This window comes from Cibotium barometz, chromosome 50 (assembly GCF_041138505.1).
Source record: "Cibotium barometz isolate CiBa-2024 chromosome 50, ASM4113850v1, whole genome shotgun sequence".
In the NCBI taxonomy this organism is placed as follows: Eukaryota; Viridiplantae; Streptophyta; class Polypodiopsida; order Cyatheales; family Cibotiaceae; genus Cibotium; species Cibotium barometz.
The window spans coordinates 17,690,086-17,704,952 of NC_141095.1; positions in this window are offsets into that span (position 1 = coordinate 17,690,086).

Consider the following 14,867-nt stretch of genomic DNA (forward strand, 5'->3'; position numbering starts at 1 on the left):
GGTATAATTCTTCTCAGTATTGTTCAACTGTCGACTAGCATATGAGATTGGGAAATCCTTATTATGTTCTCCCGATTGAGCCAAAATACATCTAATTGCAAAGTTTGAAGCATCAATATGGACATGAAAGATTTGGTTCCAATCTGGTGCCCGTAAGATGGGTGCAGATACTAATGCTTGCTTCAACTTTTCAAAGGATTCCTCACACTCATCAGTCCAATTAAACTTTATAAGAAGAGCATATAATGGTCTGGCTAGGACAGCGTACATGTAGATGAATCGACGATAATAGCCACAATGTCCCATGAATATTTGTACCCCTTTAGGGTTGATAGGCCGAGGTAATGAAACAATGACATCGATTTTATCCATATCTGTTGAAATGCCATTGGGAGAAACAATATGGCCCAAAATTTTCCCTTGTCTTACCATGAGTTTGCACTTGTCAGGATTCAAGCATATACGATAAACTTGACACTTTTGAAACACAAGTCAGAGGTGTTCTATATGATCATCATGCTCTTGTGAGTGAACACATAAATCATCCATGAAGATCTCAAGAAATAGCCTAAGGTACTCCTTGAATACATGACTCATTAACCGCTGAAAGGTTGCAGGTGCATTTGTTAGACCAAATGGCATAACACGATAGGCAAAGATGCCATCTTCAGTATAGCAAAGGTTGTCTTGTGTTGATCCTTTGGATCAACTGACACTTGATTGTAACCGGAGAATCTATCCAAGAAAATATATGACTTTTTCCCTGCAACACATTTCAAAACATGATCCGTGATTAGAAGTGGGTAATGATCACGTACAGTAGCCGCATTTATCTTCTTGAGGTTTACACATACTCAAAGTTTTCCATTTTTCTTGGGCACCACTACAATAGGGGAGACCCATTCAGTGTGTTCAATCTCATAGATAAATTTTACCTCTAAGAGCTTGTCTATTTCTTCTTTTATCTTTCATGCAAAATTCTCATTGTAAGTTTAAGGATGTTGCTTGGAAGGCTTTGCATCCTCTCGCAATGGAATTGTATGCTGACATATGCTTGGATCAACTCCTTTGAGGTCTTTATAACTCCAAGCAAAAACATCGCGATACTTGAATTAAGAACTTCTCCTCATCTAAGGACAAGTCTGTGGCAATCCACACATAGTGAGGCTCTTCTCCTGGCTCAGCGATATCAATTTTTTTTGCATCTTCTGGACCATCATATGAAACCCCTGGCATGCTTGGCTTTTGTTGCATGGGTTGTTGAAGAACAATCTTCCGCCGATCTTTAAGAGTGTACTGTGTGAAGTTGGGGGGAATATTGAGACCTTGTTCTTGTCCACTTGAGTCACTAATTGAAGACCATGCCATTTTGAGCTCTCTTTTGCAATCTTGCATCAGAGTTTTTCATTCAACCTTTATCTTTGCACTTCCGACACTCTCTTTTGAATTTGTTTGAGACTTGAGTTTTTGTTTTGGTCTCTTTGTTTTTTTACAATTTTTGCTAACAATTTTTAGCTTTTCTCCTGGTTGGAATCCATCTGATCGTTTTACTTAGTCTTTGATAATATCTTGTGCTTGGACATAGTATAGATATCCATTCTTTCCTGAGAAGTGAGGTGGTGGTCGAGAGTGTTCATTCTTAAACTCCTCGTTTTTTTTTAATTCTCTCACATCGTTCCCTCTCATCTTGTTTACCGATTCTCTTATGGCTCTTACAGCATTTACGTTTAGGTCGGCTTCGAGGGATCTCTACTTGAATGTGCCTTTCCTAACTCTTCCTCAGGGATTATCACATCATCATCAAAATCAGAGTCCCATCCATCTTCCTTATCAGCATCATTAGCAAATTCGAGTGTTAAATCCTCCCCACTGAGACTTCCTCTACATGCAGTGCTATGGATGCATCCCCATAGTACAAATCATCTAGAAGGTCACGTGGTTGTACCATTCGTATAGGAATAATTTCATATCCATCTGAGTCAAAAAATTGAATTGGCTTAGGTAAAGCACATGTCGATAATGTTGCAAGGACATGACTCCATTCTAGGGGATCAATTAAGTGCCCAGGGAAGGGTTGTGGAATGTATGCCTCATCTGATACACTTCGATTATTACCCTTAAGTCTCTCAGTGTTGAAATCCTTACATGGGGCTCCACACATCCACAGATCTTCTTGCCCATCTCACAATGTAACTCTTGATCCTTCAGATGAAGAAGAATCAAACTCATCAGACCGCGTTACATCACAATATGAGTGATTCTTTAGGTTGAACCTTGTGATGGCAGAATCATGTTGAAGGTACAAATAATTGTATCCCCAATCTTGAATCATTTGAAATTGTCGCATGAATATTCTACCCAATATCACTTCATAGTTTTGATGCTTTCCAAAATCCACTATTGCAAATGTGTGCTCATATTCAATCCCACATGTGGTGACCAATATGTTCTCTAGCAGCCCAATGGGATGTTCTAAGCTTCCATCTGCTAGTAGCTGCAAGCGCATCCTTGTACTCCTAATAGCTGGTTTGCCCCAGTTTTCACAAATGGACCTTGTCACAATGCCCACTCCTGCACCACTATCAAGTATTGCAGTTGAAGCTACTTTTCGCACTTCTAATGAGAGGGTAGCATTTCCCTAATCGTCCTCACAAAATTTTCCTACTTTGTTGATAGGAACTGGCATAACATGCTTTGTCTCAGGGTGTATAGTACATTGATGGTGACCCTTTTGTAGCAATACCTGCTCTGATAAACATGTGGCAATATCATTCCACAACTCTGGTTGAAGCTTTATCAAATCAAGCAAAGGTAAGGTACAAGCCATTGGTGTTGACAAAGTAGCTTGCACGATACCCATATCCATCTCCTTTGTCAACCTTCTATGCATGGAGGGTATCCTCAAGGATTGAGAACAGTTCTCATATTCTCGCAAATAAGATGGTAAGGTTTTCATTGTATGCTTACTTCTAGGAGAAGCAATTGTTTCAACTTCCTCGTGGATGCTTTGGCATCTTAAGTTGTTTTCTGTGCCCTCGGTAAAATCCACTTCAGAGAATGGATCAGAGAATGGAGGTGAAATAATAGAGGACATATTCTCATTAACTTTCTCATGAGGAATTGCTACCCACATCTCATTTGCCATGTTCTCGTTAGCATCAATAACTTCATCATTGCATGACTAGGTGGTGGCAAAATGCCTTCTTTCAATGGGGTGTCAATTGGTGCAGACTTCTCGCTATGTGAGATCAGCTCACTTTTCATTTCCCAACTTGATGACACTTCTTGTATGGTTTCTAATGTTGTCTTAAGAGAAGTGGGGTCCCGACGAGGGATAGGTGGAGGTGGGCCCTCAAGTATTGGTTGAGCTTCCCTAATGAGTTGCTGATGTATAGCTAGATTGATCTTCTCCTCTCACGAGGGTTTGGGTATTCTTGAAGCTTCTTGGGTATCTCAGATAAAGCTGCAATGTGACTTCTATGAGCATCAATGATGGCATCTAGAGTCTCGTTCACCTTATCCACAAAAACAGAACCCCCATCCTCGGTTGTAATAGCCTCATCTTGTTTAGTGCTAGGCCCAAGTTGAGGTTAACGATTCAACCATTCAACACCTCAATCAATCTCTCAATCCCTTAAACCCACTACACTAATCAAGAGAACAAGCAATGCATGGCAATCTCTTAATCCCATTCAAACATTGATTAAATCTTAGCTTTCCCTAATGCTAGCAAATCCATAAGCGTGCATCTACTAACCCACAAGCTTAAGCAAGCATAGAATGTAACATTCACGAACCCACAAGCTCATAGAGAGAGTCTATCCATGAATAACTCATTGCCAATGAAGTGGGCAAGAGCTTGCATCAATGGAGACTACACACACACACACTATAAGCATGCAACATACACAAGAGAAAGAAAGAAGCATTCAACTAATCATAGATTAATCTACTTCAATGATGCTAAAACAGACCTGAGGAGCCTGGAGTCCTAGGTTGGTAGCTGCCTAGCAACATCAAAGAATTTTGTTCCCCCCGGTGGCTTGGATATGCAGGACTTTCAAAGAGATTTTCCTTGGATAAATATGATGCATATTCCTCCTCCACATAGCTTGGGTTTACCAAGTCTCTTCACATATTTGAATTGTCGTAGTCAATAAACCTCACAGGAGCAGTCCCAGGAGTAGGAGGTTGAGCTCCAAGTACAGGTCGTGCTTACTCTTGTGCCATCGGTGGCTTAGGTTCAAAATTAGTATACTGTTGATGCATTTGTGGAGCCACTGCATCCCTTTCCTACTCACGCTCCTGTCTCATTCTTGCAATGCGAGTACATTCTTGTGTGGTGTGGGTATAATTCCAAGCACAGGCCTAGCACCACTTCTTTGTGGGTTGGTTTGTGATGACTAGAGGAGAAAAGGTAATACATTCTTCGGTTTTATGGTTACCGCCATATGCTCCACAAAGATGAGGACCTATAGGTAGTACGCTCCTCATTCGCTGCTGTTGTTATGGCTGCATGGGTGGGCGATAGGTTTGTCTCAATCTCCTTAGCACTAGGTTAGCTATCTGGTCTGGATTTACTAGTGCGCTAGACCCTGAACTTTGGTTGCATCTTGGAATTTGAAGTTATATGTGAAATCCATAGCATCATGGCAACACTCACTGAAATTTGTATGCTTCTTTGCATAGAGATGTGTGTGCAGTGTTGAATTTTTGAGTCCTTTTAAGAAGAGAGAAATTAATCAGCTCTGGGTGGGCTTCTCATCTTTTGGGCAACGATTAATGTACTGCTTCATCCTATTTACACAGTCTCTAACACTCTCAGTCGTCTCACCTTGCTTGAAAGAGTAGATGTTTGCTACTGTGTCATGCTGAATCCCCATCAAGGAAAAAGCAACAATGAATCTCTCTTCCAAAACTCGTAAAGAAGATTTGTCTGAAGCCTCTAGTGCCTGAAACCAAGCAAGGGCCTTTCCCTCAAGAGTGAGCCCAAACCCTTCAATTTGCGTATGCTTGTCAGTCACTTTCTCAACTCGAACTGCTTGCCTAAATGCTGCTACATGGTCATATGGATCTCTCGACCCTTCGTACTTCTTTACCAATTTTTGAAGAGTTTATGGCCTTACTCGTCTTGAATACTCATCATTAGGCCTACGGCCTCTCACTCTCAGTGGTTCCTCTCTTTGATAAGATGGTCCATATGCATCCCAAATTGGTGTGGGTCCCCTATTACCTGCCTCACCAACCCTCTCCAAAGATCTTGTTATCTCAGTGGTTCCTCTCTTTGATAAGATGGTCCATATGCATCCCAAATTGGTGTGGGTCTCCTATTACCTGCCTCACCAACCCTCTCCAAAGATCTTGTTATCTGCATTTCAGGAGGTGCATTTATGGGAGGCCGAGTTGGCTCCGCTACCCTCCAATTGTCATAGTGAGAGAAACGTTGTTGTGGTGTGATCTGTGGTCCCACTTTTGGTGTAGGATAATATCTTGGTGCTAGAGTTGGGCTACTTGCAGTGGTCCACTTTGACGTCGAGGGTCCCTCTCTAGTGAACTCTCGTAGGGAAGGAGCAACAATTTCTCCAAGAAAGGCTGTCTCTCTTGGTTAAGCTGTATTAGTTGAGAACACTTCCATGAATAATGGTTGTCCTCTCCATGTGAGCTCACAAATCTCCTTCCAATCTAAGGTTCGGTATTCATTGGCCCATTTATCAATGATTATGTTCTTGTATCCTTCAAGCTCCTCGACTACCACCACAAGTGCTAGAGGAAGATCTAGCTCTGGCAATCTAGTTGTGGCATAATATCCTTCTAAAGAGTCCTTATTTACAGACCTCTTGAAGTGGGTCATCCTGAAGGACCTTTGTCACTGGAATTTGTCGTACAAACTCCAATTGGTTCTCAGTCCCCTGATCCATTTTTCTCTTGCCTTTCCTGTCCCTTTCCAAATTTAGATCTTCAAAAAGTAAATCATCTATGGATGGCTTTGAGGACTGGGCATTGGATGGTCTAGGCATGTCCGGCTCAATGAGCCAATCATCTCTAGACTTCCTTGCTCTGGAAGGCTTTGATAAGTCTAGAAACTCACTCTTAGAGAGCCCCCCTAATTTGTCTACATTCTCTGGATGATAGGTGACCTCGTAGAGCGAACACCATCTCCACCCATGTACATGTTACCCTGGTCATTGACTAGAGGTGCTCTATCAAGCTCTGAGAAAAAGTCCGCAATCTTAATGAGATACCGTTGTTATGGATCCCTAAAGATCTCAGCTCCTTGAGCATTCGTGTAGACATATTGAAGACTCACATTGAGTGGTAACCCCATGATGTCGGCTTCAAATGGATTAAAACATCTTGTGTGTGTCGTATTTGGGGTTAAGTGAGACTATTTGACGGCCCTAGATTGTCCATAGACAATGAGCTAGTTGTCCTAGAGGAAAGGGTATCAGATTGGGATTCGAAAAAGATTTCAACAATATCTGCCAAATTTGCTACCGATTGGGTCCCACTTTCCTACATAGGTACTCTAGAAGGTGCCCTAGACCCTATGGCAGTGTCTATATATGACGTCCCGATGACGTCCCGACCGCAAGTGCATAAGGTCAAGTTTTAAGGTTCTTTTTTCCCCCCCCTCCCAAAAAAAAACCAAAAATTTTCAAGTTGGCTCAAACTTTGCCAGAACCCATTTCCCTCGAACACATTAGGCCAAAAAATAGCGTATTTTTCAGGATCAAAAAATCTCCTAAAATTTACCAGTTTCCCATACTGAACTCACTACGGGAAAATGGTTCCGGGACCGAAATTTTGATGATGGGTGTTTTCCAACTCCTCTCGAAAAGTTAGAAAACCTCCCAATTTTTTGTCGGCAAAATATGAAAAATTTTCCAGACTTTTTTTTGCACCCCTTTATCCGGTGTGCGGTGGCGATCTTTATGGTGCGGTGTGTGGGTCTCTCTGCACGGTACGCTGTTCACGCATAGCCGCCTTCTTTTATTATTATTTTTTTCTTTTTTGAAGTGCGTACTCAATGCGTGTGCAGGGAACTCAATGCTGCGTGTGCAGGAAATTTAATGCATGTGCAGCTGTGAGATTTGCAGGGAATTCGAATGTTCAATCTTCATGTGTGTGTACAGATTTTAGTTTCTCTGCAGGTGCAGGTTTAACAGAGAACTAAAATGCACAAAATTAAAGATGCAGAAAACTAAACTAAACTAAGAACAGAAAATAAAACGAACATGCAGAAAATTGAAACTGTAAAAATAAACCTCAGACAGCAAAAATTATCCTCAAACAAAATGACAGAAATGCAAATCAGGCCTCTCTCTTTCGCACACAAATTGAAATTGGCAGGTTTAGCGCCTACCTCCAATCCTTGTTGAATACTTGTCCTGAGCTCAAGGGAGAGGTGTAGCTAGCCAATCGCACTCAAATTGCAAGACAATAAAGAGAATTTAACAACTGATTAGTCTTAAATAATGACCAAAATTAGTCCTAAAGCCTGCTCTCCTATCCAACGGTTTTGCAACCGATTGGAGCTTAACAAGGAGTGGTAGTATGTGTATGGTGCTCAACTAATGTAGGCACTCGCTCCGGCCAGCGCTGCAATTGAAGAGCGGTTCTCTCTACCATGCAATATAGTGCTCTTATAGTACTACCGATCAACAAATGTGTTGAGAAACACAATGTCAATCCGAGGACTCGACCCGATTAGTGCATGAAGGCTTATCCCTTGTGCGGAGAGCTTACATATACGAACCACCACTTGACGATTCAACCATTCAACACCTCAATCAATCTCTCAATCCCTTAAACCCACTACACTAATCAAGAGAACAAGCAATGCATGGCAATCTCATAATCCCATTCAAACATTGATTAAATCTTAGCTTTCCCTAATGCAAGCAAACCCATAAGTGTGCATCTACTAACCCACAAAGCTTAAGCAAGCATAGAATGTAACTTTCACAAACCCACAAGCTCATAGAGAGAGTCTGTCCATGAATAACTCATTGCCAATGAAGTGGGCAAGAGCTTGCATTAATGGAGACTACACACACACACACTACAAGCATGCATACACAAGAGAAAGAAAGAAGCATTCAAGTAATCATAGATTAATCTACTTCAATGATACTAAAAGAGATTAAGAGAAAGAAGTGGAGCTATACTCATTGATTAATGGAGCTTGATGCTCATTAGAGTAAAATAGAGAGAGTTAGAGAGTTGCCATAGCTTGAGAGCTCAAGAGCTTCACTCAATAGCTTATGAGAATGGCCAAAAAAACATCCTCTTTCTTTAGCTAACATCTCTTTTATAGAGATGTCACTAATCCTAGACCTATCTCACACATGGGCGGATAACCCCATAAGTGAGCCTTGCTGAATACACTTATAACTCTCATTTAGAACCCACATTGGCCTAAAACGATTTACATTGCACTTTGGCACAAAAATATGGAAAAATTATGTGCTACAATCCCGCTCTCTTGCATTAATTGCTTTCGGCCTCCTTCCATAATCCGTGTTCCCGTGAGTGTTCCTGTGGAACACCCTCCACAACTTAGGATGCATACTAGTGGAGTGGGTATTCTCCGCCCCTGCAAAATATCTCTTACACATTTCGAAGTCACATCCAAGAAGTTACAATAAAAATAACTTTGAGCTGTGAAACACCCACCCATCAAGTTGTCACCGACGAATTTCATATCACGTAGACATAGGTTGCAATAAACAATGAGTCTATTTATATAGACTGCAACTAGAGATAATACTTAATCAGTTCATTTGATGCAAAAAAATGAACATGCTATGAATACTTTTACTACAAACTCATACATAACTAACTTGAAGGATTAGTTATTGTAATTTTTATTTTGTTCCAATGTCAAACAGGTTCCCACTCATCCTCTAGTACACCACCTCCTCTAACATGCCTACGAGGTCCTGTGATAGGGTGAGGAGGTGTATCCTTGTCTCCATTGACAACTTCTCTGATGTTCTCTAGATCCGTGCAATATGAAGCTGATGAGGCACAAACATACTACGAGCAAAGTTTTCCATGGTGTGTGAATTGTCGTTTGTGGAGGAGGTAAGTTCACCTCCACCCCCCCACATGACCTATTGCATGTCCTCTCTCTCTCTCTCTCTCTCTCTCTCTCTCTCTTTCTCTCTCTCTCTCTCTCCTACTTCCCTGCACTCTCCTAGACCACCATCTTTCTTGCTTTCATGATTTCTTAAAGATGCATAGTGTTCTAATCTATTTTTTGGGTTTTTTGCAGGTTGCATATCTCCACACCCCCACATGAGCTATTGGTTGTCCTCTCTCTCTCTCTCTCTCTGTCTCTCTCCCCTACATCCCTGCACTCTTCTACTCCACCATCTTTCTTGTTTTCATGTTTTCTTACACTTGCATAGTGTTCTAATCTTTTTTTTTGTTCTTTTTTTGCAAGTTGCATATCTCTACCATCTATCCCTAATCTCTCAGAGGTAAGCCCCTTTTTCCTCTCCCTAATCTCTCCATATTTATTTGATTTTATGCTTTGAAAATGTAGTTGATTAGTGATGCGTTAACTAAACCCCCTAATCTCAAAGGTAAGCCTTCTAGTCTTTTGCTCTTTTTTAAATATATTTGTCACATGTTCATACTCTTTTGCATAACCTACATAACCACATCCATGCACATATGTAGATGGAGGACACCATATATAGCCGAGAAATCACCCCTGACATTACTTCCCAACCAACTGGCCCACCTACCCCACGTGTCATGAGTGCTGACCAGTTTTTTTCCTTCATTGCACAAGCCACCCTTAAAGCAAGCACCATGGCTAGAGCCTATTTTACCCATGGAGAACCAGATGGAGGCCCATCGGCAACCACGACCATGTTCACACCCACACCCATACCATCACCTACTACTCAAATAACGCCCCCACCCTCAGGCCGTTCTTCCAACCGTAGTCGTGGTTTGCATTGTTGGGGTAGTGGTGGTTGTTGTGGTGGTAGTGCCAGGGATGCATCTACCCCTCCAGGTGAGCGTCTACCCATACATATAGTGTGGCCGACACCCCCATCTCATCGTGTCGATCTAGTCGGCGTTTTGGTAGCAACCCTCTCCCTAATGGAGATCATCATCTTTACACGATGTGGGAAGGGAAGATCATGCTTGATGATGTAGGTTATGTGATGTGGAATCATGTGAGGGAGCTATGTGGCATAGTGGTTTCCCATGACACTCTGACCAAATTCATCCAAGAATCTGTAATCAAATCAAGAATGAGTTCAAGCCTTTCCTCGGTAGCAAGGAAGTACCTAACAAGTGGATCTACGATCTCATGAGAGATTGTATGAAACACAAGAGGTCCGATGTCACCCAAGCAGTGAAAACGGGGGGAGAAAGCCTTGGTTTTGTGACCAAGAGAAATAGGATGAGGAATCATGAAGAAAACCCTCAACGATATGCACAACAAGAGGGAGCAACGACCAAGCAACTAGAGAGAACTCATTTTATGAGTATTTTGTGCGTATCCATGATTTCGGTAGCCTCTCGTTTGTATACCAACTAGTGTATAGTTGTATGTTTTTATTTATTTTTTGTTTTCATGTATATAGAAGAGGGTGGTTAGACACCAGGTCACAGAGCTAGAGAAGAGTTATACATTCAAATATGGAACTTATGCCCTACTTGAGGGCATTGAGCAAGACACGCGAAATGTAGATTGGACAGTTGTGGTTTCGGTAAGTGCTTCATACCACATGCCAAATGGAGGGTTCAATAAGTTTATATATGCTAAAACACTGTTGCGAGCAAAATAGGTAGCTGACGAGGGCTACCTAAAAAGATTCCCTCTCAAAATAGGTAGCTGATGAGGGCTACCTAAAAAGATTCCTCTCAAAATATGTGAAATCTCAAAAATGGCTTAAAAACATAGTTTTTTGAAAACACATCTAGAATTCCATATATAAATTTAAAAATTACATGAATTTTGCTATTTTTTTCAAGACGACTGAGAACACGTGTGACCTTCGTAGATTTATAAACTACTGTTGTTTGTGACATAAAAATAAACTTGACTTACAAAATGACATAGGAGTCTATATAACTTAAAGAAATATCAATCTTTTTCAAATAAAAATTCATTTTATAAATTTCATGAATGTAAGACACTTTGTTTAATGGACTTTCTTGGGACAAATTCTACCACTATGCATAAATATGCACATTATTTGACAAGCACTCAAAAAATATTATCCTTGAGTCTATTTCTAGACCCAAATAACAAAGCCTTTAGTATATACTTACCTTGACAGTGTGTATGATGTAATTATTTGCTCTATTATTTATAAGCAGATAGTGGGCATGATATACAACCAATGTTAAGAGATTAAAAAGGTCAACTTATAGGTGTGAAAAGGTAGACTTCTATATATATATGTAGAAGATGGTAACTATGGAGGCTCTAAGTAAACATAAGCATGTTAAAAGAGTAGAAAATTGGAATATTTTTTTGGCAGGACAATCTTAAAGGCAGACATCATATAGCCTATGGGTGTAAATTTTGACCCACATAGGCTTTTTTTTCATGAAGGAATTTTTCGTTATGCAATAAAGATAAGGGTAGTAGGAAGAAATTATAGCATATATCATGTACATATGTGGTGGTGGCCAAAATTCCTATTATGTATATGTTGATGTTTGATGTAGATAGCCATCATCATGAACGTAGGTGATGGTATATCTAAGAGTAGTGTAGGAATGAGTTCTAGTTATAATTATTTAGAGTACATGTGAAGGATGTTGAGAGATGGTATGTCTAAGGGTAGTGTAGAATGAATTTTGGTTATAATTATTTGGAGGACATGCGAAGGATGAGAGATGCAATCTTCGCTCTCGTGACATTGTCTTTGTGTACAAAGAGAAAAGAGAGGAGCTTAGGGCTTTTGGAATGGTAGTAGCGAAGACCTTGGAGATTTCACGCGACGACGATAGATTCAAGGTCTCCTATGCTGGAGAGCATACTACTACACATAGGCATGGCAGAGTCCAGGCTCACATGCACCCCCCTCCTCGACACATAGATGGTTCCACCACGTGTATTCGCTTATAGTTCTTCAGCTTTAAATTGAATTGTAGAACAAAAATTAGGATTGGCGAATCAGTCGACTCGTAGTTTTCTAAATCAATGGAGCCTTGCACATCTGGATTACAGGTCATCGTGGATTATCTCATCTAGCTCTTTTGTTATCATGAATTTTTGGCATCTACTATGTAGTAGCGATATTATTTATGATGCAAAGGTTACATGGTTACATAGACAAGCATTTTTTTTATTGACCTCCTCTCAAATTTGTAGTCAAAGGTTGCGACCATATGTGTTTTTCACGTCCTTAGCCCTATTAAACCTATCTTCTAATCAAAGTTGATGTTTTATATCAAAGTGATGTAAAACATCAACTTTTCCACACAACTTGATGTTTTGTATCAAAGTTGATTTAAAACATCAACTCTACCATAAAACTTGATGTTTTGCATCAAGTTTCTGATGCTCCGAAAGAAAGTTGGTCGAAGGTCGATTTTCACAAACGGCCTATTTTAGCAATTCTGTCCATGTAGCTAGCATGCTCAGACGACCTATTCCACAAATTTTGAGTACCAATATGACTATGTTGATGTGATGTGTAGATGTCACAAAACGAGATGTAGCCAATCACTTTGATAGAATCACTAAAACAAGTTGTTTGTAAAAATCGACCTCCGATCCTCCAACTTTCTTCTCCGGAGCACTGAAACTTGATGCAAAACATCAAGTTTTGTGGTAGAGTTGATGTTTTGCACATCAACACTTTGATGCAAAACATCGAGTTGTGTGAAAAAGTTGATGTTTTGCATCAACTCGATGCAAAACATCAACTTTTAGCCTTAAAGTTGATGTTTTGCATTGAGTTGATACAAACATCAACTTTTCCACAAAACTCAAGTTATTGCAAAACATCAAGTTTTGTGGAAAGTTGATGTTTTGCATAACGTTGATACAAAACATCAAGTATTGTAAAAAAAGTTGATGTTTTGCAAATAAAATTGATGTTTTACATCACGTTGATGCAAAATATAAAATTTTCATAAAAGTTGATGTTTTGTATCAAGTTGATAAAAAAGATCAACTCTTACCAGACAAGTTCTTACTCAACATTAAGATTGGCCGTAAATAATGTAGCTAAAACATTCTTACCATGTGTAGTAACCAGCAGGATTCGAACCTAAGTCCCTGCCTGATATTTTATAAAAAAGTATTTTGGAAAGTATTAAACTTTTGTTTCTTAAAGTGAGATTTTTCATGCTTTCTAAACTCATTTAATACCTAAAATTACCATTTAAGTCCTTTTTGTCACATCTTCTTTAGAAATGAGTGTGTAATCATTTTTTAAAATTAGACAACTTTTAAATAGCTTATTCATGGTATTTTAAAATTCATTTGTACGTAATGAACTCTTTTTAAAAAAGTATATATTATCAATCAAGAAATTGTTATATTCAAGAGCTTAAAAATGGATTTTAGTACTACTCTCATCAAGAGCCAAAATAAGGTTTTGTAATTAAGATAATAACTGTATCAAGATAATGCTTTTGTAATATAATAATATAAGTAGCTTTTTATAGTTGCACTCTGTGTAGCACATCCTCAATCATGCTAACATGGTAGATAACCCAAGGAGTCTAAGCTTCAAGCGTACACATAGAAGAAAAAAAAATGTATTTGTGGATAGTGAAGAAGAGGATGCCTCGTCTACCTTCTCAGGGAAAGGTACATCAACTAGTGATGGTGTAGCAATGATTATGAGGAACCATAACTATGCAATAAGCTATAAGTTTAGAAAATGGCTTCTTTTTATAGTTGTATCATTTTTTTAATGGATTGAAGATGGAAATAATAAATATTGTCTCTATTTTGATATGTTTTTTAAAAACTTATTGTTAGATTTTCAATTATAATCTCAAAAAGTAAGCAAAATGAAGTCTTTTTTTCATGTTAATTTTTGTAAGAAACGTGTAAAGTGCCCAAATATTATCATTTTTTGGCAGTGTTGTACGCATACGTAGACCACTTTTTAAAAAGAGATAAAAAACTGAACTTTTTTTATGGTGTCTTTGAAAGATGCCAAATGTTTCTCGTTTTCAAAAAATATTACCTATTTTGTCCACAATAGTGTTCTAATTTGTGGGTATTCCATTGTTTTTGTAGAGAGCAATACCTAAGCCTCCCCATTGAGGCTAGCTTATAGATTGGACACCACTTTAGCTCACATGTTATGCACATTTTTGGAATTGTATAGATCTTTTTTGCACCTATTTTAGGCATGTATAGTTTACATGCATATGCGGCAACTTTTTTGTATACAACATTTATCGTATAAGGATTGATATTCAACAATTGGTAACAATGTATCTTTGTGGTTTGATATCTAGTATTGAAACTTGATTTTCTATCAATGCATCTCTGTTTGCCTTAATTATTTAAGTTTGTGTAAATCTTCAATGTAATAAAGTCTTGACATATTTGGCATAATGGTGTATCCAGATACCTAGAGGCACCATTATGCAAAAAACATTTATTCCTGCATCCATCAGAAAAATCATCGGAACGACAATCCGAATTTGTTTGTGTCCGTCAAAATTTATGGCGAGAAATTGCCTATGTTCGTTGCTATATGTGTCGCACAATAAACATTGGTATATACGTCGAAATGAGCATCATAAACAATTCATTTTTGATGTTTATTTTGACATTTATTGTGACATCGATTTCGACGCTTGTTTGGACGATGTTTCTGACGATTTCATAGCGACGCTTTTTTCGACGTACATATAAA